The sequence below is a fragment of the Benincasa hispida genome, chromosome 1 (genome assembly GCF_027475165.1).
Source record: "Benincasa hispida cultivar pf3 chromosome 1, pf3_genome.v1.1, whole genome shotgun sequence".
In the NCBI taxonomy this organism is placed as follows: Eukaryota; Viridiplantae; Streptophyta; class Magnoliopsida; order Cucurbitales; family Cucurbitaceae; genus Benincasa; species Benincasa hispida.
The window spans coordinates 23,955,386-23,967,829 of record NC_143478.1 but is presented as its reverse complement, the minus strand read 5'-3'; positions in this window follow the sequence as shown (position 1 = coordinate 23,967,829).

Below are 12,444 nucleotides of genomic sequence, written 5' to 3'. Positions count from 1 at the left end.
TTTCACTTAATTTAATGATCTAGTGGAGCTTTAATGCTAGAAGATTAAGGTGTAAATGGATGTCACAAAGGGATAGAACTTCGAGCCTAGAATTAGAACTATCATGTCACCTTAGAGATAAGTGTTGGAATTAATGTCCTAAATCGAGTGTATCTTATAGTTTGTAAAGACAAATATATATCTAATAAAATAAGAGGTATTTTTATTAATGTTTAAATTGCATTAAATTAATCCAATAAACTAAGATCCAAGGTTATTTTATGAAACTTAAACATGTATGTGGAGACATATAGGTGGATCAAGTTTAAGCGATAACCTAAACGGTCTGTAGTAGATGGATAAGGCTGGGTACCTTATCCTGGTGACATTACGAATACGGCCTGCTTTGTAGATGTTACAATTGTTGTAAAGTGCTACAAATGACCTGATCCTGATTTTTTACGTGGAGACATGCGAGCGCAGATATTCTATACAAAGAGTTTGTATAAGACCAGGCCATGAAATGAATAGTTTCTCTATATAACACCATTGTTAGAAGAGACTCACGTTTCACTAGGATGACCATAGGTGATTTGACTTTAATGCTGAGTGAGTTGTGAACTCTTGCCTATGAAGGCAATCCTTTGACTTGTATGGGTGAGAGTGACCTTGTAGCCGACTCAACAAGCCTACTATTTTGTGGACTTGTCCGAGTAGGGAGCTGGAAAACAACTACACAAGATGAAATTCACTCATTTCCCGACCTTAGGAAAAGTAGATAAATTGCTCCCTTAATAGCTAATTTTGGGTCTTGAACATTGAGGCCTCAACCTCTCATTGGCCCGAGAGGTGTTAGTTTATAGTTGGACTATAAACTGTTAGTTCATTAGAGGGATCAGTGGTATTTAAGGAGTTAGATGTACCTACAAGAGTAAAATGGTATTTTGAGCCAGCTATAGTTATAAGCAATTTGTGAAGGGTTTGTTGGGGTTGATGCCCTAAATCTCGTAAGGTCCTATAGTTTGTAATTCTACAAACATCTTATTTATCTAATAAAATATGTGATGTTTTATTTGACATTTAGTTGCATCCAATAAACTAACATCCAAGGTTATCTTATAGCTTAAATTGTATCTAAAGATATATGAGTGGATCATGTTTAAGTGATAACCTAAATGGTTTATAGTAGATGATAAGGTTGGATACCTTATCCTGGTGACACTACGAATATGACCCACTTTGTAGATGTTACAATTGTCATTGATGAAGCCACTCATGTTGGAATCTTTACTTGAAAGTTTCCATTAATTTTGTAGTAATGTTATGAACAAGATTGACTACAACCTGACCACCTTGCTCAATGAGCTTCAGCCTTTTCAGTCTTTGATGAAAAGCAAGGAACAAAAGGGAGGGAAAATGTTGCCTCATCCTCAAAGAAGTTTTACAAAGGATCGTCCTTAGGAACTAAGTCAGGGCCTTCTTCTTCTGATGTCAAAAATGTGGAAGAAGAAGAAAAGGGGAAAGGGGAAAGTTAACCCACCAACTGTTGTCCAAAAGGGCAAGAAAGCCAAGGTTGCAAAGGGAATCTGTTTCCATTGCAACCAGGAGGGACATTAGAAGAGGAACTATCCCAAATACTTTGCGGAAAAGAAGAAGGCTAAGCAAGGTAAATATGATTTGCTTGGTTTGGAAACTTATTTAGTCGAGAATGATGATTCGACCTAAATAATTGATTTGAACGCCACTAACTATGTTTGTTCTTCATTTCAAGGAATTAGTTTCTGACGACAACTAGAAGTTGGAAAGATGACGATGCGGGTTGGAACTGGACACATTGTCTCAGCTACAACAGTAGGAGAGCTTCGACTTTGTTTACAGAAATCATATGTTATATTAGATAATGTATTTTTTATTCCAAGTTCATAAAGGAACCTTGTTTTTATAAAATGCCTTTTAGAACAAAATTATACTAAAAATGGCGTATATATTTGCTCTGAAAATCTCGAAGATAATCTTTATGTGCTAATACTATTAGCAATTAAACTCCTCATTAACATTGAAATGTTTAAAACTGCAGTAACTTAAAATAAAAGACTTAGAATTTCTCCTAAAGAAAATGCCCAACATTGGCACCTGAGATTAGGACACATCAATTTCAATAGGATTGAGAGATTGATAAATAATGGACTTCTAAGCGAGTTAGAAGAAAATTCTTTACCTGTGTGTGAGTCATGCCTTGAAGGAAAAATGACTAAAAGATCTTTTACTAGAAAAGGTCACAGAGCTAAAGAACCCTTAGAGCTAGTACATTCAAACCTTTGTGGTCTGATGAATGTAAAAGCAAGAGGATGGTTTGAATATTTCATCACCTTTACTGATAATTATTCAAGGTATGTGTATGTTTATTTAATGCAACATAAGTCTAAATCCTTTGAAAAGTTAAAAGAGTTTAAGACCGAAGTTGAAGATGCAGTAAATAGAACAATTAATACATTTCTATCTAATCGAGGTAGAGATTTTTTGGATCTTACATTCCAGAACTATTTGATAGAACATGGAATAGTATCTCAATTCTCAGCACCTGGTACAATCAACAGAATTGCGTATCAAAAAGAAGAAATTGAACCTTGTTGGACATAGTTTGGTCTATGATGAGTTGCGCTTCCTTACCTGATTCGTTTTGGGATTTTGCAGTACAGACTGTAATGTATATTTTGAACTGTGTTCCATCTAAGAGTGTTACGAAAACACCTTTGGAGTTATGAAATAGTCGTAAAGCTAGTTTACATCATTTCAGAATCTGGGGTTTCCCAGCATATGTGCTTGAGGCAAATTCTAAGAAACTGGAACCCCGTTCAAAATTGTGCCTATTTGTAGGCTATCCCAAGGGAACAAGAGGCAGTTACTTCTTTGACCCTAAGGAAAATAGAATGTTTTTATTGATAAACGCCACGTTTCTAGAAGAAGACCATATAAGGGAACACACGTCTCACAATAAGATTGTGTTCAATAAACTTTCCAAGGAATCTACAGAACTTTCAACAAGAGTTGTTGAAGAACCTGATACCTCAACAAGAGTTGTTGAAGTTAGATCATCTAGTAGGGCAAATCCACCTCAAGTGTTAATAGAGCCTCGACATAGTGGGAGTGTTATGAACTTGCCTATCCATTATATGAGTTTAACAGAAAACCTAGCTATGGTAGCTAATGGAGATATTGAGGATTCATTGTCTTATAAGAAGGCAATGGAGGATGTTGACAAAGATGAGTGGATCAAAGCTATGGATATCGAAATGGAGTCGATGTACTTTAATTTGGTTTAGGATCTTGTAGATCAACCTGATGGGGTTAAAACTATAGGTTGCAAATAGATTTACAAGAGAAAACATTGGTGTTGATGGGAAGGCGAAAACCTTCAAGGCTAGACTAGTGGCAAATGGTTATACCCAAGTTGAGGGAGTCGACTATGAGGAGACTTTCTCACCTGTTGCCATGTTAAAGTCTATTCAGATCCTCATGTCCATTGCCTTATATTATGACTATGAGATTTGGCAAATGGATGTCAAGACTGCCTTCCAGAATTACAATTTTGAGGAGACCATTTATATGTAGCAACCTGAAGGATTCATAACCCAAGGTCAAGAGCAAAAGGTTTGCAGACTTACGGTCCATCTATAGATTAAATCAAGCTTCTCGATCTTGGAATATAAGATTTAATACTGCGATCAAATCTTATGGCTTTAATTAGAATGTTGATGAGCCTTGTGTATATAAGAGGATCAACAACAATTTAATAGCTTTTCTAGTGTTGTATGTAGACGATATCCTACTCATTAGGAATGATTTAGGTCTACTGACTGAAGTTAAGAACTGGCTAGCGACCCAATCCAAATGAAAGATTTAGGAGAGGCTCAGTTTGTTCTGGGAATTCAGATCTTTAGAGATAGAAAGAATAAGTGGCTAGCGACCCAATCCAAATGAAAGATTTGGGAGAAACTCAGTTTGTTTTGGGAATTCAGATCTTTAGAGATCGAAAGAACAAAATGCTAGCTTCTTCTCAAGCAACGTACATTAATAAAATACTTGTTAAGTATTCGATGTAGAACTCCAAAAGAGGTTTACTACCTTTCAGGCATGAAGTTATATTATCTAAGGAACAGTGTCATAAGACACCTCAAGAAGTTGAACAAATTAGATGGATCCCCAATGCATTGGTTGTTGGCAGCCTGATGTTTGCGATGTTATGTACTAGACCTGACATCTGCTATGCGATGGTGATAGTCAATAGATATCAGTCTAATCTAGGATATAATCACTAGATTACCATTAAGAATATCCTCAAATATCTACGGAGAACAAGTGACTACATGCTCGTGTATGGTTATAAAGATCTGATCCTTACAAGATACACGTACTCTGATTTTCAGACTAATAAGGATTCTAAGAAATCCACATCAAGGTCAGTGTTCACTCTTAACGGAGAGGCAGTAATCTGAAGAAGCACCATGTAGGGGTGCATTGCTGACTCCACCATGGAGGTTAAGTATGTAATAGCTTGTGAAGATACTAAAAAAGTTATGTAGCTCAACAAATTCCTGACTGATCTGAAAGTGGTTTCAAACATGTTAAAGCCTATCACCCTTTATTGTGATAATAATGGTGTTGTGGCTAATTCCTGAGAGCCTCAGAGTCACAAACGTAGGAAGCATATAGAACAGAAGTATCATTTCATCCGAGAGATTGTGCATCAAGGGGACATGATCGTCATACAGACAGCTTCGGAGCACAATGTTGCTGATCCATTTACAAAGGCGCTCACGATTAAGGTATTAAAGGTCACATGTAGAGTATGGGTATATGGGACATGCCACGTTTAGACTAGGGCAAGTGGAAGATTTGTATTGGGCGTATTATGCCCTAGTTTATTGTTTTGTATACTTTGTATATTAGTTTGACTTTTATATTGTACACTCCACTAATTTTAGGTCAAGTGAAAAATTGTTGGGGTTGATGCCCTAAATCTCATAGGGTTCTATAGTTTGTAATTGTATTGTACAAACATCTTATTTATCTAATAAAATATATGATGTTTTATTTGACATTTAGTTGCATCCAATAAACTAACAATAAGAGAAAGAAAATTTTAGGATTGATCTCCACGCTTCCATTCAAGGACCTTCAAAAGTTCCTTCAGGGTCGACTCACTGTTGATTGGATATATCCATGGACAGAAAAATAAATCTATAATGCAAAGAGTGCAATTATCGGTCTTTAGTGGATTGATCGGTAGTTAATGAAAATTGATTAGTTTAATTAAAGCGTTTAATTAATTAATCTTATATCGTTGGAGCTTTTAATCTGTAGGTCCATAAAATCTCTTGTTGGCTCACTAAAGGATATATAAGAGGAATGGTTTGAATTGTTCAAATCAAATGCATATCAATGAGATTAATATAATATGGTTAATTATAGATGTAATCTATAATAAAGAGAGAACAAATATAATTTGTAGGTCCATAAGGTCCACTTGTTAGCTCACTAAAGGATATATAAAAGGAATTATTTGAATTGTTCAAATCAATTGCATATTAATGAGATTAATATAATATGGTTCATTATAAATGTGATCTATAATTAAGAGAGAAAAATATTTGAATAAGATTCAAATATAAAGAGTTGTATACATATAAATATGTAATAATTATATGTGGATTAATTCTATATTAAATACGATTTAATATAGTCGTTTAATAGATTAATCAATGGTTAATTAATTAATGAATTAATTTTTGAGAAATAGAGATAAATAATCATGTGATGCTTATTTTTTTTATTAATTAATTTTATATATTAAATTAGATTTAATATATATGGTTATTTAATTATTAGACTAATTAATTAAATAAAAGTGATTTAATTAAATTAGAACTAGAATAGGAATAAGAAAGACTAGGAGAAGGGGGTCACCTTTCTTCTCTATAAATAGGTCTTCATGGATACAATTGAATTGAGAGTTCTAAATCTTAGTCTCTTACTACCTCTCTTAAAATCTTTCTTTTTTTCTCTATTACTTCTTCTTCCTCTTCCAAGTCTTGGAGACCATGCACCCAATTCTTGGAATCTTAAAGAATAATAAGATTTCACCCGGTGGTGTTCCTTGATCATGAAGAGATATTTCGGAGAAGACATGGAGGGAATAGTGAAGAATTTGGAAATCTACAAAGGTAAGGTTTAGCTCTTCCCTCTTTTCTTCTCTTAGATGCATGCTAATCTTGATAATTTTTCTATTATGTTATCATTTTACCATATTTTGTTTATGTAAATTCGAAAACAAAATTTCAAAGCAATCACACGCTTCTGCTTGAGATTTGAACTCCTTAATAAAGAGCACCATTGGATAAAGAAACTAAACTTGAATTAATCTAAGATCCAGTTAATCATGGAACATTAGGCATTAGCTACTTAGATCTCCTATATGAATTTGATACAAAATCGAATAGGAGTAAATTTTTGTTCATGTGTAATTCACTGTCCTGGTATGATGCAGCTACATCACTTAAGGCATAGCACCCGAAAGGTTAAAGCATTGTCTGCCCCCATTCGATCATCATTGTTATTGTTTGTAAGTTTTCTCCTCGCTTATTGATGCGTTATTTTATGCAGTGAAATAATGGAAGGAATTGCGATGATGGAAAATGCGTTGTGCAACAAGTTTTCTCAGCATAACCTAAGTATAAATCCTGCTAAGTTTGCGGTAACCAATAAATCAAATAGTTGTTGGGTTGTTGTTTACGGCATAAAATGTATGCAGCGGAGTTAAGAAAAGATTGGTTATGCGACAAATACACTGACTATGCGGAGGAACGGGTTGAGAAGGTCTTTAGCTAGCATTTCTCGAGAATGTGTTCAAACTAAGAGATCATGCTACACTCATGCGACAGAAAATCATTTTCCAATGCAAATGCGATAACTCCTAATTCTAGGACGCATGCGATGAATGCGATAATGTCCATAGAGCTTATTCCTAAGTCTCTACTTCGTGCGTATGCAATGATGCAATATGCACACAAAGACAAGTTGACTGCATACAATCATAACCTATCTCTAGGATGCATGCAATGCGTTAATAGCAAACAATGCTTATTACTAAGCTCCTATCTCTTGATTATGCGTTTCTAATCTGACTCTCCCGAGCCTAGATTCTAACCTGACATTTTCAAGCCTAGATTTTATCCTTAGACTACCCTCCCGAGTATCTCTAATGGACGAATGACAAATACATAATAGAAGATAATCGCACAGAATGAAGATCCCCAGTTATGCTAACTAAGTGCTTCTCAACCCATTCGACAGATTTAGCTACTCATGCGTAATGTACAGAGAGTGAACAGATATAAAGATGTAAATTCCATTTTTATAGATAAGTTCAGAGTACAAAATGACAATGGAAGATAAGGGTAGAGAGCCTGGTAGCAATTCTTTGCTTCCCAAAGCTTTTACACTGTTAACTCTATTCTGCTCAAAAGATGTTCCTGCTTCCGCAGGAGTTGGCCCTCTCTCTGATCTCGGCACTTCTGGCACTCTTCCAAGTTCACCGGAACGATCTCTCGGTACAATCTCACTTCCCTTGCTTTCGCCTTCTAAGTAAAAGAAAACTAAGAATAAGGCTACTTCTATCTAAGGGAAAATTCTCTAACTGTCGAACTCCTTCGCTGAAGGTGACCTTTGATATTTATAGAGCTTCGGGGTGAAAGGCTTATTCTCTCTTATGATTGCACTGATGGGATGACATTCATTCTCTGTCTAAAGCGCCGAATATTTGTTACCGAAAAGTTGAGTGTACTTGCTACAGTAGATCGTTAACGACTTGTCAATTTAATTCGGAATTAACCGTCATCAGCTTTCTGTCCCATCGTGATTTATTATACTTTTCACACAGATGCGCCCACCAAGTTGCATCGGCTCTATGCGGCAACCTTCTTAAGTAGATATTCGCGAGCGCAAATGATCGCATAGCCTTGCGTTAACGCAATCTCTTAATGCGCAGATATAGCCTTGCGTTAACGCAATCTCTTGATGCGCTCGACCGTTGATTTCTTTGGATCGTATTTTCCCCCTTGCGTCAACGCATATTCTGCACAAAATAACATAAGTTAACTATTTTAATGCGATTGATGCATGCGACCGCAATATTGTGAACTTAATGCTTTCGACGTAATCTTGTATATTTTTATCAACGCAAACCTGCATTATTTAATAACTTAGCAATGTAATAACGTGTATTTCTACTCGTTATCACTTACCTCAATATAAACTTTTCAATTGTTACCTTGGTTTCATTGATTCATAGTCATAATCAATTCAAAATTCAATCTAGTCCTATGGAATTCGACACTTGGAATACTCTAAGTTTATTACTTCATCGACAGTGTATACTTGCACTAAGACTTCATTTATCCATAACTTATTGTCACTCATACATTTGGTCGATCAGATGTTGGTTTTAAAAGTGGAAATTCGAATAGGCTATTTTTGACGATTTCTCCTTAAACGCGGTTTTTACTAAATACTCACTTTCTAACTTTAATTTAATGTTTATTACTTAATTTTTAAAAATTAAAAAATATATATAATTAATTATGTTTCTCTATTTTTCATCACTATTAAAACTAATTTTAGATATTTGAGTTTATAATTATTTAAAAATTAATTAATAGGCATTGACACAAAAGATTGAAAGTGGGTATTTAATAAGAAAATGAGGCTAAAAGTGTAAATTTGAAAATTAAGGACCAACTTAAAACAAAACTCAAATCCCAACAATATAATTGTAATCTTTTGAAACTTGGAAACAAAATTGAAATCAAACTCAAAACTTAAGGACTAAAAGTTTGAAACTTGAGGTCCAAATGAAAATTTAAAATCTAGAGACTAAAAATGTATTTTTCCAAATTTTTTTATCCACTCCGAGGATTTAATTCTCCCCCATACATATGGTAAATAAGAAAAAGGTATACTTTATTTCTTTGTGGTTTTTATTTAAAAACTGTACGGATTTCGTAGTCCAAATAATACAATTTCTAAAAATAGTATATCAATTTTGAATTCTAAATTTTAACCTGCAGAGTTATACTTAAAAAAAATAAAAAAGTTAACGAATATAGTATTTCACGATATAAACTCAGTTTCTGTCAAATTAAAATACGTATTATATAATGTATTATAAATCTTCAACCTAATATTAGTTTAAGGTAAATACAACTAATTTTATAATTTATCAAACACATTTTGAACAAATGTTCAAACTAAAATCCAATTTAAGAAATTCTATCAATATACATATTGAAAACATGAACTCTAACTCTATTTTCATTGAATTCTGTGTTTTTAAATTAAGTATTTAGATTATCGACCAAATTTGTCCTTAGTTCATAGATTAAACTTGTATGGTAACCTTTCTTTTTATTTTCAATATCTTTCTTCTTTTTGGTTAAATTTGAGCTTGTACAAAATAATTATCATTATTATAACAATTTTGTTTTACCAAATTTTGATATCGTTCGGTACATATAAAATAATTGTTGCATTTTTTAAAGTTGAAGGTTTGACCTTGACTCTTATATTTATTAAACTAAAATATTATAATAATAACTCAATTTTAAATATACTCCCTATTGCGCGCTGAGTTATTTATTGTTCATATCAATAATATAATTGGCTAGGGGAGTTTAAACCCATGAATTTGGAATATATTATCAATACATTCTCAAAGCAGATAAATATCTACATTCATAACGTGTGATGGTATTAACTTTCATTCTCAACCAAGTCGAATCCACTTATACTGATCGATTAAATTAACATAAAGTGTCGTTCTTTTTTTATATCTCAAAGAGTTGATACGACTCATCAAATTACATTCTGTCACACTTACATGTGTATGTGCTATTCAATCCAACAATTTAAATTATTTTAAAGACTAAATTAGCTTCAGTGTTTGACGATTGTTGTACAGTGATATACATATGTAATGCCGTTGGGTTGAATTTGACCCAACATGTATTAAAATTGATTTTAAAAAAATGACAAAATCCTTATTAATAAATTGATAAGACTTGGTCAACGTAAAATATAAAATTAATTGTAATACTTTAAATTAATTAATACAATTCTTTTTTCATTGTGCAACTCTCATAATTAAAATATTTGATATTGAAAGGGAAGAATGAGTCAAAACTAAGCTACTAGATTTGAAGAATCTAAATTAATCAAAACATTAGGAAGACACATACAGTCCAATACATATATTTCTTTATTTATTTACTTATTCATAAAAAATATATAAAAAAGAACAAAATTATATTTTTTTTTTATATGGCATAGAAAAATACAATAACCCGTGACCTTAATAACTTAAATTGGATTCCAACCATTGAAACCTAAGTTAATAATAAACTATGTACTAAAAAAAATTATTATTATTATTGTTATTATTATATATTGATTGAGATTGGATAGTGTCAACGTGGAGCAGGTAGCTTGAAAAAAAAAAAACTATTTTAGCTACCATAATAATTAAAAAAAATTGACGTTCTATATGAACCGAAATGCTATCATATACTTAAACTTCAAAGATCGTAACGCCGAGTTTCAAAATTTTGTGACAAATTATATTAAACTCATATTTTAGAGATTAAAAATATATTTTCTTCGCTCTATTTTATTTTAGTTTTTACCATTATAAAATCTTAATGATATCTCTTAAGTTATAAAACAAAACAAAAAAAAAAATTATTTTTATTTCGTCATTAATTTCCCCTACTTAATAATACTCACCCCACCCAACTACATCAATACATTAATACACATATTATTCAAAGCTCTATCTTTATTAAACAATTAAATAGAAAATAGCAATAAAAGAAAGATGAGTATAACTCAATTGCCATAAAATTTGTGTTATCAACTTCGAAGTCAAGATTTCGATTTTTTCAATTCACATGTTATAAAAATAATAATAATAATAATAATTTCAAAAAAAGTAAATATAATTCAATTGTAATTGAAATATTCTTTTTTCTTTAAATCAAAGGTTCAATTTTCATCCTACCACATGTCGTGGTGGACATTTTAAAAAAAAAATATATGAAAAAGTAAAGATAAAAGAAGGGTATTGACTTTATGAGGGTTTGAATAAGAAAAAAAGAAAAGAGTATTTAAAAATAAAATGATGTGTCAAAGACATGTGACAAAGAAAAAAAGCCTGAAATTGAAACATCCATTTAATTTAGAAACATCATCTTCTTCACAATGTCAATGAGGTCGGTTCCTATTTTTATTTGGTTGCCTTTCTCTTTATTATCCAATTTTTGTGGGACACAAATTACTAAAAACACCCGCTTTTTATTTATTAGGACAACAAAATTTCTTATATATATATATTTATATATCCACGTCATTATAATATTATTGTTGATATTAATATTTGTAATTTTGATAAATCTTAAAATTCGTCGCTTGTTGGTTTTATAAAATAAAAAACATGGTCTATTAGCATTATATTTTTATACTATAAATTTTGAAAAATATATTCACATATTGTATTTTATTGTATGAAAATTATTGTTATTATTTAGATAAAAGTTAATCTCGAATGACTAAATTGAAGATATTAAAAGTTTAAAGATTAAATTGGATATAAGAATGTTCATGGACAAAAATTAAATTAACTCCAAAATATAGGGATTAAAATGGTATTTTAATTTTTTTAAATTGATGTTAGGTGATATTACCCATTTAGAAAGATAGCTCAATAGAGAAGACACTAATTACCATCTTAAAGGTTGACGATCTCCCACTCCTAAAATGCACGATGTTGGATTGGACTAGATAAAATGAATGAAATTACATTCTTAACCTTTATACTTGGATCTTCATTTTTGTTTAGTCATATTTGATTGAAAGTTCCTATTATAACTTTTATGTATTATTTATTCATGAAATAGAGGCATAGAAATCAAATGGTACATTTAAAAAACAGTATTAGGCTTAGCTTTCTTTTCTTTATTTTTTTTCTTTTTATTTCTCATTTTTATGATAAATTGCACCATATGTTAATGAAATAAAATGTCCCATCATAGAGTTTATATTAAAAATTTATAAAATAACTTATCACATTGAATTTCGATCACTTTTTTATTAATATGCACCTTTGGTAAAGTTTAGTTAAAGGAAAATGACCATGCTAAAACTTTCAAAAGTATAGAATTCAAATTTAATTATGTTAAAGTATAAGGATGTATATAAAACTATTTTTGAACTATCTTAAAGAAAAATTAGTGGGTAAAAACTTGATAGATGTTAAACTTTGATAAAAGAAAATTAATTAATTAATAAAGTGGGATTGTAATCAAAGAGTTCTTTTTAATTCTATCCAAAAGTGTGAAATTTTCAATGCTCAATTTC